Source organism: Vidua chalybeata, chromosome 5 (genome assembly GCF_026979565.1).
Source record: "Vidua chalybeata isolate OUT-0048 chromosome 5, bVidCha1 merged haplotype, whole genome shotgun sequence".
Taxonomy (NCBI): domain Eukaryota; kingdom Metazoa; phylum Chordata; class Aves; order Passeriformes; family Viduidae; genus Vidua; species Vidua chalybeata.
Genome location: NC_071534.1, coordinates 44,049,960 through 44,068,664, shown reverse-complemented (window position 1 = coordinate 44,068,664; position 18,705 = coordinate 44,049,960).

The following is an 18,705-nucleotide window of genomic DNA, read 5'->3' as shown; positions in this document are numbered from 1 at the left end:
GTTATTAATTTGAATTAGTGAAGTTCTCTACCTGATTGATTTTAAACTAATTTATATAGGCTTGTCTGTTTAAGCTGTTAATGCTGTTGAAGATTACTATGGTATTACTGCAGTCTGCAATATTTCAAAGCTTATGGAGCTGTTTCTCACCAAATCCTCAAAAGGATTTGTCTTTCCACACCACTTCTAGTCATCTAAGAGCTATCACTTGTGAAACAAGCCCCTGAAAGCCTGGGCCAACTGTGCCAAGTGCCAGAAAACAGAATTTATTGTGCTGAAAAAGTTCAAGCAGGAATTCAACTATTCTGCATAAAAACAAAGAATACATTTTTATTTCCTACAACTTCAGGTACCTGGATAAACATTTCTGTTAATTAAGTTGTGAAATTCTTTGCTGGATTTAGAGATTCTGATAGTTTTAGTGATTCAATGTTTAAATTCAACCTGTATTTTCCTTTGTGATTCATTCATTTCAGTGAATAATTACCCATTTAAAACAAGTACTGGTTTTGCAAACATGAAAAGAATACCTTAATAAATGTAAGTCACTTCTCTGCTCTAACTGCACTGGGAAGATAGATTAGTGTTGTAAATTAACCCACAAACAGACTTTATGCTCTCTTACTCCTTAAAACAAAACCAGTGCATGGCTAAGTAAACCATCCCTGAAAATATGTGGCTCCAATTTCTCAGCCAGTACAGAAAACATTATTAATAATCTCCAGTTCAAAAAGTTTAGCGCATGACAACAGCCTCTAGCAGAAAGGGAAACAGAGCACCATCTGCTGTACAGCCCTGCAAATGTTTCAGAACAAAAGCTGCAAGAAAACCATTTTTACCTTAAGTTTTCTAAATAGTTAGGATATATGGAAGGTCATTGTCATCCAACAAAGCATGACCATGAGCTTTGGATGGAGTCTAAAATTAGAGAGACACATAAAGACCCAGGGTTCACAGTAAGTTGTCAAAAGCTACAGGGAGAAAGCAAAGCATGGAGTTTTGTTTCTTTGGAGGGACTAGCATGGCTGTGATTTTTAAAAGTACAGAATCTGACTGCCTATATATGTATATCTATATGCTACTATATTGACATGTCATTTGGCAGACCCGCTAGCTCAGGCTAAAACACTGTTATGATAACCCGCTCAGAAGTTATGTTAGTATGCCTACACCTTAGGAAAATGAAAATTATTATGCTCAGGGGCCACATCTCTGTGCAAATCCTGCTCATGGACAGTAGCCATTTGAAGATGAACCTTTTGAGGGGCCCTTATTTGCTGAAGTTCTTTGGGGAAATCTAAAAAGCAGATCAGGCTTAGGCATGCATGTCACAGGCTGCAGAGGATCTGAGAATTAGGAAAAGTGATGCCAGTGACTCCTGAAGCACCCAGCAAGCCTGAGGATAACCTGTCTTCTACATGTCCAACATGAAACATTGATCAGCACAAGAGTGATGGAAAGTGGTAGATTTCTGTCCTATGAATAGAATAGAAACTTCACATTTCAGATTTCTAAATGCCCAAATCAACATTAAGACCATCTCCCGTAGAAAATGAGAAAAAACTACCTCTTTTACAGACTATAGACTTCATAGTCACCAACTGAAAGAGCACATAAGGTGTGTAATGGATCCTTCCCAGTCCTGAAGAGAATGAGGGACTCTTCATAAGCCTGACATCCCCTTTATGAGTTGCTCAGAAGAGTAAACAAGGCTCTTCTAATTTGTCCACTAAACAATAGGCAATATAAAGCAGCAATATCACACAATCACAGAATATGTTGAGTTGGAATCACAGAATATGTTGAGTTGGATCCACAAGGATCACTGAGTCCAACTCCTGTACAGGACCATCCCCAAGAGTTGCACCATGTTTCTGAGAGCATTGTCCAAATGCTTCTTGAACTCTGTTGGTCTGGTGCTGTGATCACTTCCCTGGGGAGCCTGTTCCAGTGCACAAGCACACTCTGGGTGAAGAACCTTTTCCTGATATCCAACCTAAACCTCCCCTGACACAGCTTCAGGCCATTCCCTCAAGTCCTGTCATCACAGAGCAGAAATCAGTGTCTGCCCTTCCTCTTCCCTTCACAACGAAGTTGCAGACTGCAATGAGGTCTCACTCAGTCTCCTCCAGACTGAACAGACCAAGTGACCTCAGCCACTTCTGGCACGGCTTCCCCCCAAGGCCCTTCATCATTTTTGTAATCCTCCTTTGGACACTCTCTAATAGCTTTATATCTTTCTTATATTGTGGCATTCCAGCACTTGAGGTGAGGTCTCCCCAGTGCAGAGCAGAGCGGAACAATCCCCTCCCTTGCCTGGCTGGCAATGCTGTGCCTATATTATATTCAATTTGCCCTCAACTGGCACTCCCAGGTCCAGGTCCCTTTCTGCAGCACTGCTTTCACCAGCATCTCATTCCTCAATCTATCTGTGCATCCAGGACTGCCCTACCCCAGGCGCAGAATCTGGCACTTTCCCTTATTGAACTTTATATAGTTGGCCCTCTCATTTGTCGAGGTCTCTCTACCCAGCCACAGCAGCTCTAAGACTGACAGTGGACCTGAATCACAATCTTAGAAAATTTTGTCCTTGTCTTTACAAGAAAAGGACATTTCTGTCCTAGTGGAAACAGGAGTATTCTAGGGATTAGCACATTGTGCTAATTACAGTATTACCAAAGAGGATTTGGTTCTTTGTTGTGGGAGAAGACTATTACAGAGGTGAGGAATCTTCCCTGAACTAGAAGATGGGGATAAGGATCAGAATGAAGCCTCCATATAATCCAGAAGGGAATGGTTAGAAATCTGCTACACCCCTTGGCCACACACAAGTTTACGGCACCAGATGGGACCCATCCAAGAGTACTGAGGGAGCTGGTGGAATTGTCTACCAAGTCACTTTCCATCATGTATCGGCAGCAATGGCCAATGTGGAGGTCCCAGGTGACTGAAAGTTTCCAAATATGATGCCCATCTACAAGAGGGGCTGGAAGGAGAATCCAGAGAACTGGGGGAGTCCTTCAGTTCAGTTTCTTTATCAATGATCTGGACAAAGGGATCAAGTGCACCCTCAGTGAGTTTGCAGACAACACCAAGTTGGGTGGGAGCATTGATATGCTGGAAGGAAGGCAGAGGGATCTGGACAGGCTGGATTGATGGGCTGAGGCCAGCTGTATGAGATTCAACAAGGCCAAGTGCCAGGTCCTGCCCTTGGGACACAGCAATCCCAGGCAGAACTACAGGCTGGGGGAAGAGTGGCTGAAAACCTGATAATCAGAAAAGGACCTGGGGATGTTGCTCAACAGCAGCTGAATGTGATCCAGTGTGTGCTCAGGTGGCCAAGAAGGCCAATGGCATCCGGGCTTGTATCAGAAATAGTGTGGCCAGAAGGACCAAGACAATGACTGTCCCTCTCTTCTCAGCACTGGTGAGGTCACACCTTGAATCCTCTATTTAATTTTGGGCTGCTCATTACAAGAAGGATATTGAGGTACTGGTACATGTCCAAAGAACGGCAACAAAGTGATAGGTGCACAAAACCTGCACAAAAAAATCCCCAAATCAACATCAAACTAACAGTGTGATATAAATAGTGAGAGGTTACATATTTATTAAAGCCTCACAAGAGGAGCTAGAATGAAGAAAAGTAGACTGTCAAAGTAGCTTTTCAGGTGGATAGATACTAATGAATGCAAACCTGGAAGCAGAGTGACCAAACATCTCTGTGACCTGCTGGAAAAGGCTGGCAATGTTCTGCTCACTTCAGCCCTGTCATTCACTTAGCATGGTTTCAGTGAAACCTATTAGAAAAAAGGTTGATTAAACCCTTCCCTATTTTTAAGAGTAGTAGAAATATTTTGATTGTTTCCCCTGAGCTCTAAATCATGTCCATGATGTGCAAGGATATTTTATTGCATCAACCAGCCAGAAGAAACACAAGCCATTTCTGACTCCTTCTTTTTAAGGAAAAAGCTGTACTTTGCCACAGTCACTGCCCTTCTACAGGCCTGTGTAAATAAGAAATTAGAGTTCCTCGCATAACTTACTTCATATCAATCATTACCAAGTGAGACAGCTCTATTAATAGCCTGCAGAGATCTACAATCCATGGTTTGGTCCAGTTTACAAAAGCACCTGCGTAAGACCCCAGAATGAAAGGGTAGTCACGGTCTGGTCTGTAGGGAATCCTTAACTGAATGGAGCTGCCATCATCATCCTAATTTGGACAGAGCTGCTTTTGTCATTGCCATTTCATTTGGACTTTGTGGGCTGCTGCTGTGTCAAGATACCATTTATATGATGGTTGGTTTATCTCAGAATTGATGTCCAGCAGCTGAAATTGTATAAAGCAGTAAAGAGCTGTCTTTTGCCATGAACTGGTGAATTAGGCTGATGGCAACACATGAGGAGAGGTTGAAACAAATGAGAAGCAGAGGGGAGCAGACAGGTGGGTTTGCAGCCTCCATCACAGCCTCCCACACTCTGAGCAAACAGGCTGAGTAACAGTGGAAACATTCCCATCAGGGTGACCCTAAGGATTGGTTGGTGAGTCTGGAGGCTGCGGACAGACCACAGGGGGACACACAGGTGTAGGGTGAAGGTGTGAGGCAGGTGGAGCAAACTGTGGATGCTGGCAGGGGAGCACCACAAGTCCCAAGCAGAGCAGCCTGCTGTGGAAGTGGCCCAGCCAGCAGCCTCCATCAGTCAGGGGAACAAGGGAATAAATCCAGAGAGGAGATTAAAAAGAATAACAGTCAAGGGGAGACTACAAACTGGATTTTACTTTAACAGTTAAGCTGTCAGTGACTAGTGAAAACAACTAGACTAAAAGAACACCACCAAAAGTAGGCAGATTTCACCCTAAAAGTGAGACACTAATATATAAAGGAAGCAGAATATTTCAGCACTCCTCTGTCTCTTCCCCCTTCACTGAGCACTTTCACAGAGTTCAGGAAGTCTAAGACAGAATGCAGGAAAAGTCATTCTCCTTCCTCGAAGGAATGCAGTACTGTGATTCTTCATGCTAGTCTGGCATGAAAACATCTGGATGCATTTTTTTTCCCATCTGCTGAAGTAACAAAATCAAAATTGTATCATTCAGTTTATTCTGCAGTTACAGAGGCTAAAGAGATTTAGAAACATCTTATTTCTCATAGCTATTGAATTACGTGTGTTTTTTCATTTTTCTGGGGTTTATATCACTTCACTGGAGTGAGTGACCAGTTGAAAGTCTACAGCAACTGTTTTCAAAAAAAACAACCCATCATGAAAAACTTCTTTAACAAAACAAAAGCTTTGGGCATCAAAAACATGGCCATGTTCTTTCTGTTTTACTCCAGACCACAGGAAAATTTTGAATTCACACACAAGAAAACCGAAACTAATGCTATGTTTAAATTAATGTGTTTTCTTAGAAAACTCAGTTTTGCACCAAGTAACATCTCTCAAAAATATATATATGAAGAAGTTCAAATAATGCAACTTGAAGTAGTACTTCTAATATAACAGATTCAGAAAGCAAACTAAAAAGCTTGAGATAGACGTACATCTGATGCTATTAAAGTTGCACTGTTGTGCTCCCTTTCCCCTGAGATTATGCTGAATCTAGGGCTCCTAGATGACTGTAAGCAGTAATGGTCTCTTAAAATTAAGACCAAATTTGAAGGAAATGCAAAGCAGTTTGTGAGCTCTTCCTATCCACAGAACCAGTTACATTACAGACTGCCAAACCATTCTATGTTTTAATTGCTGTTTGAGATTTCACTACATCCTGAAAAATAAAATTGTTTCCTTTTCAATTAGTGCCTAAGAGATATTTAAGAACAAAGCTACATGAAAAAAAAAATAATACTAGAGTGTTTTTTGAGAAGTGCCACTTAATTTTCTTAATTTCATGCATTTTCCAAGAGAACACAACACCTAATTCTTTGCCTATCCCATGTTCTCTACAATTCTCAAATGTACCCCACCAGTTTTCTGTCCATAGAGTGCAGGGTGAAGAAAAAACAGTAATTTTATAGAGGAAATATTGATTTAAAACCCTTGATTCAAAGCCCTGGGGTATGAAAACATTAGTTACTTTTAAGGACTATACTAAAGGTGACTTTCAGCTACTTCATTATTGAAATGCAAAGCAAAAAAATCCTGCTATTCAAAGCAGCAAGATACCAATGCAAAAGCTAAAAAGCAAGCTGGTTTGACACCCAACAGGTTAGCAGTAAGAGACCCAAATAGGCATTGGTAACAACTGTTTCAGTGACAAAATATAAATGCTACATCTTCCAGAGGCAAAAAAATACCCCTCAGTGTTTTATTGCAATCTCCAGATGAAAAAGGAACAGCTGAGAATAAAACTCTGTTGCCATGTGAGATCCCACAAGGATGCCCTCAAGCATATGAAGGACCAGATAAACAGGACCATGAGAAGGAATCTAGTGTGCATTCTGGCCTCTTCCTGAGGTTGCTAGGAGCCAGAGAGCCTCAGTTCCCACAGCCATGATTTGCAGGGGTTTCACACCAGCCCCTAAACCCAGGGCTGGTGCTGACACTCTGCCTCACTGCAGCATGACTGCAGCCACGCTGGGCACTGTCGTCAGAGCCAGGTGCGCTGGGGGACACTGCAGGTTCACCCCACACATAATGGGGAGAGGAGTGGCACAAGGTGTGTTGGATGTGCAGAGCTGCCACAGAGAGCCATGGTCATGGGGCAGGGGAAGCTCTGAATCCAGTGGAGCCGGCCCCAGGGAAAACAAAATGCCTGACAGTATCAAAGGGAAAATAGTATTTAATCCACTCATAAATCACTCCTAAAATCTCCTTATAAAACTCAGGACTGGAAGTAGTGAGGAAGGGCTACTGTCACTAAACCTTGTGTGGTAGGATGACCCTGGCTCAACAGCAGGCACCCACCAAAAGCTATATCACTCCCCTTCTCAGCTGGACACGGAAGAGAAAATAGCACATAAGGCTTATAGGTCAGGGTAAGGACAGGGAGAGATCACTGACTCAGTTACTGTCATGAGCAAAACAGGCTCAACCTGGGGAAAAATTAATTCCTTACCAATGAAATCAGAGTAGGGCAGGAAGAAATAAAACCAAATCTTAAAAAGCACCTTCCCCCAACCCCTCCCTTCTTCCCATACTCAAGGTCACTCCTGAATTGTCCCTTTCCTCTGCCCCTGAACAGGGGGATGAGGAATGGGGGCTGCAGTCAGCTTCTCATATGTCTCTGCTGCTCCTTCCTTCTCAGGGGGAACTGGACACAGCACTCAAGGTGCAGCCTCACCAGTGCCAAGTACAGAGTGACAATCACTGGCTGCCCTAGTCCTGCTGGCCACACTATTCCTGACACAGGCCAGGATGCCATTGACCTTCTTGGCCACCTGGGCACATACTGGCTCATGTTCAGATTGCTGTCAGTCAGTACTGCCAGGTCCTTTTCCACTAGACCACTTTCCAGCCACTCTTCCCTCAGTCTGTAGCATTGTGTGGGGTTATTGTGATCCACGTGGAGCCCTGGGCCTCATTGAACTTCAATACTGTCAGATTCAGCCCATTGATCCAACCTGTCCAGATCCCTCTGCAGATCAACATTCCCTCCTACTTGGTGTCATCTGAAAACTTACTGAGGCTGCAATCAATCCTCTTGTCCAAATCATTGAAGATACTAAACAGAACTGGCCCCAATACTGAGCCCTGGAGAACCCCATTGGTGCCCACTTGCCAACAGGATGTAACACCATCACTCACTGGGCCCATCCATCCAGCCAGTTTTTAATCCAGTGAAGACGGCAGCTGTCCAAGCCATGGGAAGCCAGTTTCTTCAGGAGAACACCATGGGAGATAGTTTCAAAGGCTTTACTGAAGTCCAAGGAAATTACATCCACAGTCTTTCCCCCATCCACCAAGTGGATTGCCTTGTCATAAAACATGCTCAGGTTGCTCAAGCAGGACCTTCCTTTCCTTAACCCCTGTTGGCTGGGCCTGAGTCCTTACCTGTCCTGTACATGTTGCATGACTGCTCTCAAGATGCTCTGCTCCATGCCCTTCCCTGGCATTGAGGTCAAGCTCAAGGCTTGTAGTTCACTGGAGATACCTCAGCAGTTACCTTTGCCCAGAAATTTAGTTACTTGGCCTTCTATGTCTATTCTACCCTGTATCAGAGTAGGTGGGAGGTAGTGAATATGGTTTCCACAATGCTGAAAATAAATCCAGATCTCAAATGTGAGTATTTGACAGAGACTTGCTCAAGCTGCTCTCTAGTCAGTACTTATGAGCGTACACAGAGCACAAATGAAAAGACAGTAACTTCTGTAAACTTCCTAATTGTCTTTGTTAGCATAGATGGATTACTTCCCAGAAATGAAAGGCAGAAGGGTCTTCTATCAGTCTCTGAAGTTCAGTATTTTTTATTTTAATTATGCATTACCTACACAAAGGTAATGCATAGGCCTTCTTTTGTGATCAAAAGGGCTTTGGGAAACAAACCAGCAGCCAGAATGAGAAATGCTGACTGAGAAGCAGACATAGAGATTGCCATAATTCACATTTCAGCAAAACTCTCAGATCAGCAATAGTCTACAAACGTAATGTGTAGATGCTACAACAGTCAGTTGACCTGAAGCTAATTTTCTTTAGAATCACTGAATATCTCAAGCTGTAAAAGACCCATAAGGATCAATGTGCTCAACTTTCTCCTCCTCACAGGACTAACTAAACCAAAAGGCTAAGAGCATTGTCCAGATGTTCCTTGAGCTCTGGCAGGCTTGGGGCTGTGACCATTTCTCTGGGGAGTCTGTTTCCATGACTGACCACCCTCTCAATGAAGAACCTTCTTCTAACGCCCAATCTGAACTTCACTGTTCATTGTTAGATCATCTTAGAGGTTACTAACAAGAGTAACTAATAAGAGTGGATTTTTCAGATATAGTAGCTAGGGGAAAAGGAAATACATTTGTATTTGTATCAGAAACGCTAATGCAGGATGCTATCCTGCCAGGAAGTGGAACGTGAATCACTTACTGATTTCTCTTTAGCCACAGACCAACACTTAGCATTTAAATAATTTCAAAAAATGCTTCAGGAAGAAAAATTATTTCCTGGACATATTCACAAATATTTGGAATAGCAAGGAATAAGCCTTAAATGGATCCGGCTCTAGCTGGGATTCACCTTAGCTCACATTAGGAACCTGCATTGTGGCACTTGATTCTAAGCTCACTTCCTAATCTCTATCAGAAAGGGAAAAACCACCTGCTTTTAGAGTAAAATTTCTTTGATTTACATTATATGTCTATCTTAGGATGAGATGAATCAAGCTACAGAATTTCCTTTAAATGGTGGTCTAGAACCATCAATTCAGAGAATTTGGTGTTATGAATCCAATATATGTTTTCAGTAAAGGAGCTATAAATTTCCTGATGCATGAGTCCCTCATTAAGGCAGTGTGAAAGACTGAAATGTTAAAGGTTAATGACTCAAACAATTGGCCATTTGCAAAAGCAGCAGGATGCTGTGTTCTAATCTGCCTCAGTGGTGGGTCCTAGCAGGGAGCACCAAAGAATATTTGAAAAGTAGTACCTGGTATATTGTATAAACAACAGTCAAAAATCTTTCTCTTCCATTACAAAGTTATGAGGTTCAGTATTATTATAGTGATATGAGTTGCACCTGTATTTTACATGACTGCAACAGCAATAATTATGACCTACTTCAGAACTGTTAGCCAATATAACTATACATAAGACCATTAACAATAATTACATAATTTTGTATCAATTCAAGTTTTCAACTCAAAGAATTGCCATATAAAAAGCAACTTACAGGCCCATTCAAGGACACCAGAAACAAAAGCTAAAGAACTCTGATGGAAATAAACTGAATGTACTATCAGTAGCAGAAACATTTTCATGGAAAAACTTCTCCATTCATTCAAAGTTCATCATCTGTTTATTTCCTAGTAATTTGCTGAGGTGATATAACTAGACTGTTAACTTTAAGGAGAAAATACACTGCAAGACACCAACTCTGTTCTGAGGCGGGTACTGACCTCGCCAGCAAAGTTTCTCCTTGTTGCTCTCTGAAGAGAATGGGCAATATGTACCTTCCCTGAGGAGTTTGATATTCAATAATTTTAACAACAGGCACAAATTGACATGCAGAAGGTTCCCTCTGAACATCAGGAAACATGTTTTTTACTGTGAGGGTGACCAAGCTCTGGCAAAGGTTGCCCTTGCAGGTTGTGGAGTCCTTGGAGATATTCAGAAGCAAACTGGACACTGTCCTGGGCAAACAGCTCTATGTAGCCCTGCCTAGGTGATGGGGTTGAAGGTCCCTTCCAACCTCAATCCTTCTGTGATTCTAAGATGCTTTTAGAAGTTCTAGAAACCACTCTGTATTTGGGTTCTGCTGCTTATGCTCTAAAATGTACTCTTACTCAGTTTACCAGCTATTTCACATCTGTGAAAAGTGGGTGCAACATCCATAATTCAAGTCTCAAAAGTTACTTTTTCATTTCTATGTTCAATCTGGGTATTAAAAAAACTAGAAGGTGGGGGAAGGAATGCATACACATGTACAGGCAACTTTGTGCACAAAACAAAGAAAGAGAGGGAGAAGGAAAGATAGGGATATGGGTATTGATTTTTTGTTTGACTCAATACTGTGTCACAGCCCCTCTGAAACTTGTAGCATGATCCCAAAGCACATAAATGTCCAGGATATCTCCTTTTTTTTAGCAAGACATCACTCCAACACATCTCCAAGATACCAGCTCTAAAATGATATTTTGGTATTTGTGCTTACCAATGAATTGATCTGAAAAGCAATTCTTCTTCCCACCACCTCCCTTCCCAATTAAGCAGGATACAATACTGTACTTTTGGGAATAAATTAAGAACATAAGAAATTAAAACTGTGTTCATTACTAATTAATGTTGTTGATAATGTGAAGGCATTCAAGTAAATCTTCTGAATTCAGAAATAAAATATGTTTGCATCACATGTGAGTGTTGAAATACTTTAGTGTCCATTTGCAAACCAGAAGAAAATTAAGCAAACATTGAAGTATAAACCTTTCAAATTCAGCAGATCTAGACAATTTACAGTAGGAAACCATGAAAAGATTTCTGGAAGAACACTGCTGTTAATAGGTTCAACAAGTCTTAGAATTCCCAGAAAACTCCAAAAAACAATCTAAATAATTTTAATATTATTTAAAATGCTGAATAACTTTTAGTTAAAACTACTATGAGACTATTGTCACACACCCAAAAAAAAATTACAGAAGTTGCAACACAATTATTTGGAAAGAAATGAAAACAAAATACCACAATCAGAAGTAATCAATGTGCTTTCCAGGAAAATAAAGCTTGTCAAACAAATATGATATTTATTCCTGAATATATTTTTTTGTTCTTATGAAGCTGAAATTATACTATGCGGACAAAAACCAGAAACACAAAAAACCTGCAAGATTAACTGGCCACTCTTAACAAATAATCTCTGATAGAAAATCATTATCAAAGAGCTGTTTCCAGTGAAGTTATGAAGGACAATATTATTAAAATCTTTCATTCATAATTTGGAAGTAAATATAAAATCATGGCTGATGAAGTTTGAAGATGACAATACCTGGTAAGATGATAAACAGTGATAACAGCAGCAATTCCACAGCTGAATCTGCATTACTGTGATGAAACAGCATTAGGCTGAGCTCACTCTAACAAAGACAAATGCCCCCACAGCAAGGAATGAAGATCCAAGCCCAGGAATGGAAAGTATGCTAACATGAGCACTCAATGTACAAATTTAAAAAGTACTAGGAAAATTTTACCTATGTATTAAAATTACCAAATCCTTAACTATACTGTATACTATACTGAAATCCTGTATACCATATTTTATGTTGTGCCCATATTTTAAGGAGGCTTCAGGAAAACTGATGAAGGTATTAAAAAGAGCCACAAAACCTGAGATGTGTTTGAGTAAAAGTTCATGAACTCAATTTGTTTGACTTATCCAAAATGAAACTGAGAAGTTATTTGATTGCTACATTTAAGTATCACCATAAGGAGAAACTGCAGCATATTAAGGACCACTTTACCCCAGTGGGGAGAAGCATAAAAAGAATCCATGGCTGAAACATAATACCGGAAAAAAATTCAAATGAGACATAAGGTACACACAGTCATCACTGTGAGAGCAAAGGCAAACAAACAGGCAAAGGGAAGCATTTTCTTTCTTCGTGCACTCAGACCAGGACTGGACATTTCTCAGAAAGGCATCGGTGTTGGGGAAGATGAAATAGGAAAGCCCTATAAAATTGATGGCCTGGCAAAAGAGTCAGAAAATACAGATATTGAGATGAGAACAAGATTTGAAATACCAAACTTTAATTACTGAGCATCTCAAAAACAATAATACAGCCAAGCTGAAAGCAATCCCCCCTTCTGATTAAACAATGCCCTTTACCTACAGATAGATCCTAAGGTCAAATGGAATGTTCTGTCTCACCCCCCAATGTATGGTTCATCCCACATGCGTAACCCTCCCCTGAAGTATCAGGTATCTGTAACCCCATTGGCCCAAGTCCTGTCCCAGCCCACCTTGAAGCCCCCTGATAAGGTGTGGCCGAGGGACCGGACGCCCTCTTGGACCTTCCTCGTGGGACGCTCACCTGGGACCCTCTCTCTTTCTTTCTCTCTCCCCGCTCTCCCTGGGCCTGCCACGATTTGCGGCTAGCAACTCCAAGCAGGGCCCTTCACCCCTTCTAATAAACCACATGTTCTAGAGACCTGGCTTCAGAGATCCTTCATCACCATCCATCCAAACCGTCCTGGAGCCCAGCAGTCCCCGCATATGGGCTAGCTGGACAGTAGTTATCCTTTGGTCAAATAAATTATTGGGTTCATTACAGCTGTAACAGGGAGAAATTTGATGGCTTGTTATATATGACTGATGAGACTAGATGAACTAACATCCTCCCCCCCAAGGCCAAACTTTATTATTTGATTTATCAGTGCTTTATGCTGCCATCCATTGCTGGGGTATCTGAACACTTTCATATTAAATCAATAGCAAAATCCTTAATGGACTTCAAGGAGCTTCTGAAACATCTACTTTTAGGAGTAAAACTAATTAGAGGAGGATTTTTGAAGAGGTCAGAAGGTCTGTATTTATCTTTCTTGTTGAAGACTGTGTATTACTGTATTTCCTTTGTGCTTATGGGGTGTTTTGAAGCATGAGCCAATGATTTCAGTCAGGCACAGTACTGCTATATGGTTCTGTTTAAGAAACTCAGTTCAGTTTGTCTCCTCTAATGGCTGCCAAAGTGCCAGTGGGTATCATGACAAAACTCTCTGCATTTTCCTGTACTGTTCAGGGTAATAGACACTTGCTTTACTGACACAAAAAAATAACTTCGCATCCTCAGAGAGTCATAATTTAGATGAAAATGAAGAGTGCACAAGGCACTACATAACATACTCCTTAAAAATTACACCTTTTCAGAGACACAATACTATTCTATGTGGAGAACAAGCACTTTCACATCTAACAGTTATAAAGTTATGGCATAGGATGTGGTGTTCTCAAAATACAAGTATTTTGCAAAAAAGGTATTAATTGCCACTTGGACTCTAAAATTTATAAAAATACTTAAGTTTATTTTGTACAAATATATAAAAAATTTCCAATGTATTATTTGACAAATGTACTTCTTATTTGTACTTCAAATGTAGAAATGACTTCTTATTAGTTAGAGACTGCTTCATATCTAGCACATAAAAATACTGCAAATTTGCTAGCTGCTTCATTTTTCTTACAATAGAAAACTGTTAATCCTTTATTCTTCAAGTTAAATCAATTTTCATTAATTATACCCTATCATTCTGGGCAAAGAATAATCAAAATAAGCAAAATAGGATTACTGCAAAAATAAGATATTGATCTAGTTTTTAAGCAGTATCCTACCATCACTAATTTTTGCTCAGTTTATCCATTATTTTTATGGACCAGTGAAGAAGGTACTTCTCAAAATCCTGTGTGTTTCAATGGGCTATTTGCAGCTGTTAATTATTCAGCCAGAAAAATTTTATATACTGTGTACTCTATTGCATTCAGCAATCCCTCTAAAACTTTGTTTGGGCCTTTTGAAGTCATAAATCAATTTTCTATCCTTGTACCTTCACAGAAAGAAGAGTTGATTGAAGATTGCTTCTTCCCTAGAAGTCATCCAGCACGTACAGGAACAGGGCACAGACCAAGCCCTTCTCTGACACCAGGTGCCCCTGCAGCCAGGTGCTCTCGTTGCTCTCAGAAGCCCTGCTGAGCCTGCCTGCCTCAGGCAAGCAGAATGGCTCAGATCACCTCCTTTCAATTGTAATTCAACAGCCAAGCTTTCTTCCTAAAAGCAGCCTCTGGTAAAGAGCCTTTCTCTCTACAGAAAAATAAAGACGATTACAGTTTTGTAATAGTCTATACAAAGCTGAAAGGGAAACTAAATTTATTCCCCAAGTTACAATCAAGAAACACACAGCAATGCTTATGAACTACACTGGGTCAAGAACACACTTAGGTGCCCAGACATGGTGCTCATGCAGTAGCTCTGTGGAGAAAGCAGCATGCCTGCTGCAGGGAACCCTTCTGGCTTGAACTACTACAGTTACCTTATCACAGCAAACAGTTCTGAAAGCACAGTTCTGCATTCTGGTGGCAGAACACATAAAACTGCCAGTGAGTTCCAGAAAGATCAGAGAGGTAGAGTGACACCAACTGCTGGAGAAGACAGGCAGCAAGTAGACTGGAGGGTTAGTGAAGAGACAAACCAGGAAGAACAAGCAGAAAGGATGAGAGGTAGTAAATCCCTAATACATCAATTTTACCCACAAGACTGATGAATAGTATCAAATCAAAAGACAAACATATATAACACACTTTAGGAAGCAAAATTGGGGTTTTTTTTATTTCTTGGGCTTAGATCTGCAATCCAAATCCAACCTTGACTAATACTATCCATAGCATAAAAATGTAAAACAGAAGAATAAAGTAAAATATAGCAAAATATTTTTAAATTTTTAAAATAGCAATACCAGTGACTAGTCAGAACTGCATTAAATTCTTGACAGAAGTTTCATGAAATCCAACAGGCAAGCAGAGTTTCTTAGATACCAGATGCTCAATGAGACACAGTAGGTCAGGTCAGCGTTATAAGGCTAAAACATCAGCTTTAACTAAATTTGATTTCCTAGTCTTAAATCATGAGTTGAAATGGATTATATTGCTTTAATTTTCTTGGAAGTCTAAAAAAACATGCCCTAAATACTCATTAATTCAACGACAAAGATTTGCATTTTAGGATAACTTCTACATCTACTTTTGTATTCCAAAGCTATTCTTATAAATATTACAGACTGATTTAATGTGAATTACTCTAGTAAAATGTGTACAGAAATGACTGGCAGAACATTAACATTCATAAGACATAGAGGAAGAAATGGATCTATTGTACCCAGATTATAATTCTGAAAATGAGAGCATGATATTAAATGACCCAAAGGAAGAACATGAGGCAAAGACCTCCCAGAATATGAAGGTAGTAGAAAATGATAATAAATTGCTCATCTCAGTTTAATAATTTAATATAAGCTGCATAAAATAGAAAAGCCACTTAGGAAGGCACAAAAAGTATTTTTAGCTATCAGCGTTCAATGCCAGTAATGAGAAAATTAAAGACAGCACAATCTAGCAGCACTTCTCCAAGTGGTGAGAAAGCCACAGGTAAACCCCAAGTTTGCACTCTGTGGCCTTAGAGAGGCCTAAAGAGCAGAAACAGCCCCTAGCAAACAAACTTCATGCTCTCTTTTCTCTCCTTGCAAAATTCTGTTTGGTTTCACGTGAACATTTATTAAAGCAAATTGCCAAATTTTTCTTTTGCTCTAAGGGGACAAACAAACCAATAAATTATCCATGGAAAAGAGGCAAGGGGAATTTGAGTGAGAATATTAGTTCAACAGGTACCTTGAAAAGTAGTCATAACACTTACAGACTATAGGGTTATATTATATGCTTAAAGGCTTCTAACATGCTTTCAGAATATAACATGCCTCTATTTTAGAAGTTTGGCATGCTTAAAACAGCAACTGTATCATAGATTTCAGAAGTCCTGCTTTTGTAGGCTTGTTTTGGTAAAACAGAACAAGGAAACTGTCCTGATGTCTAATCTATGAGTACAGCCCATGACCCATGTTCCTAAATGAGGGTGTTCAAGTGCTAATCTCTGGCTTTGACCCAGACTTTGAAATTTGGTTTAGTTGTTGGTTTTTAAGGGCCATGTGGAATTCAAAGACAGCAGGCCAGGAAATAACAAGGAGATGCAAATAACTGCATCATTTCCCCTCCCCTTTTAGCATGACCATTAAGAAACAAATAAAACCAGTACAATACAGCAGCAAGGAGGCAGTTATTCCTAGTTTCAGAGAGTTTAGATAGGGTGATACTATGGATCTACAGTGACAAGTTACAGTTCTTTTCTTTGAAATTCACAGTGAACAAGGAATCAGTCTTTTAAGAATTATCTGCCCATCCCTCCACATAAGGGGCTGACACAGGGAAAAGTCAAATCATCTGATGAACAGAGGACACTAACCCTTACATCCACCAAATCAGAAGTTAGATTCAAGGATAGAGAACTATTTCAAAATTGTTAACTGTATCTCAGAAATATGTATTTATCTAACTCCTGTTGTGCATTCCTTGTTATCTCTCTTTTATTCCTATGGATTAGCTGGAAACTAAATCAAGGAAATTAAATAAAAGATGGACATCTTAGAGCAGCCTTCCAGTACCTGAAGGGGGCCTACAAGAGACCTGGAGAGGGAATTTTCCCAAAGGCTTTAGTGACAGGATAAGGGAATGGCTTTAAACTGGAAGAGGGAAGGCTTAGATTAGGTATCAGGGAAAGAATTCTTTACTGTGAAAATGGTGAGATGCTGGGACAGGTTGCCCAGAGTAGTTGTACATGCCCCATCCCTGGAAATGTTCAAGGCCAGGTTAGATGGGTCCTTGAACAACCTGGTCTAGTGGGAGGTGTCCCTGCCCAGGAGAAGGGGTTGGAACTGGATGAGCTTTAAGGTCCCTCCCAACCCAAACCATTCTATGATTCTATGATCTGTAAGTGGAAATAGACTGGGTCCCTGGTTTGTGCGACTAAGGTGGCACCCAGATATAGAAGCATTTAAAATCCAGATTTTACAGACTGATGGTCATTGCTTTGATTAAAGAAACTTGCATCATATGGATGAAGTAGGCAGGCCCCAGCTATGCATCTACCCTAAGAGAACAGACACTCAGGGAAGAAACTACCAGATGATCACTCAAAGAACATAATGACTTTACTAATGGCTGCAGACCTCCTCCTACCTGAACATCATCAAATAGCAGTCTGAAAAAAAAATAAAACCCAACCACAGCAGGGATACAGGTCCTCCTTTAATTACAGGTTCTGCAAAGAGACCTGTAATAATACCTCCTGCAATTTTTATAAGCATTCAAATGAAAGAAGAGCTTGGTGATTCTCTTTTAAAAGCAGTGCAGGGAAAAGGCAGAAGGGAGCATAAAGAAGCCCTGCAGAAATTTGCAAGCAAATATACAGGAAGATGCACATTCATAAGTTTAAATGAGGACTCTCTCAAGAATTGACTGCAGCTGTGCATAAAGCAACCACAAAACTGAAGAGACACAACTGAATTTTAACAGAAGACTTTCCAATTACTCAATATTCCTTCAAGAAACTTAAAATTTTAATAGGCCCATGAAGGCTTGAAAAGGCGTAGGAGACCAACATATCTTAAATTTCGTGACAACTTTGCAGGACAAGCTGTTCTTGTATAGATCCACTAAATGGTTACAAGAGAGACATTTTGAGAACTACTTTAAAATGAGATTTCGTCCTCACTTCCTGAAGTGGAAAATTCACTATTACCTCTGTAAACATCTTCTGGTTTGAAACCTGAGTAATAGTTTTGAATACTCTACTAGGACTACAATGCAACTGTGAAGCAACCTGCATTTCTATAGGAAATTATCCTGCATTACTTAAGATTTGGCAATTGAATACAGAAAGCAAGCTGTCAAAATGTTTCTCTGTAGTGTTAAAAAATCAAACATTTTTTGTTTTCCTAAGGGGACCTAGGATGCATAACTAAACTCATGTTTAGTTTTTTTTTTACTCACTGGGTTCACGCTTTGCCCATTCGACAACTTGAGCAAATAACTTGTGCTTCTACTCTGTAGGAATTTCTGTTATTCTTCTCAAATATACAGAAAAATGAAGCTGGACAAAACTGAACTTCCAAAAAAGAAATAGAAGATATTCAAAGACATTAGAAATAAAACAGAAAAATCACTTCTAAGTTCCTGTGCATAGAAAAATGCTCAGACTGACAGCAACAACCCTGTAAGACACATACAAGATCCATGGTGATGAGAAGCATCTTCCCACTACTTCCTACTTCTACTGTCCCTGCTACAGAAGAATCCATTTTCTGCTAATAGAAATCACACATTCACATTACAGTTCTCTGAAACTTATTTTAACACAAAATCACTGGAGCTGTTTCAAATGCCATCCATTCACAAAGTAGCAAAGGGCAGGAAAGCCAAAATAACTATCATAATCACATTAGATACCATGAGCGAGAATGATAA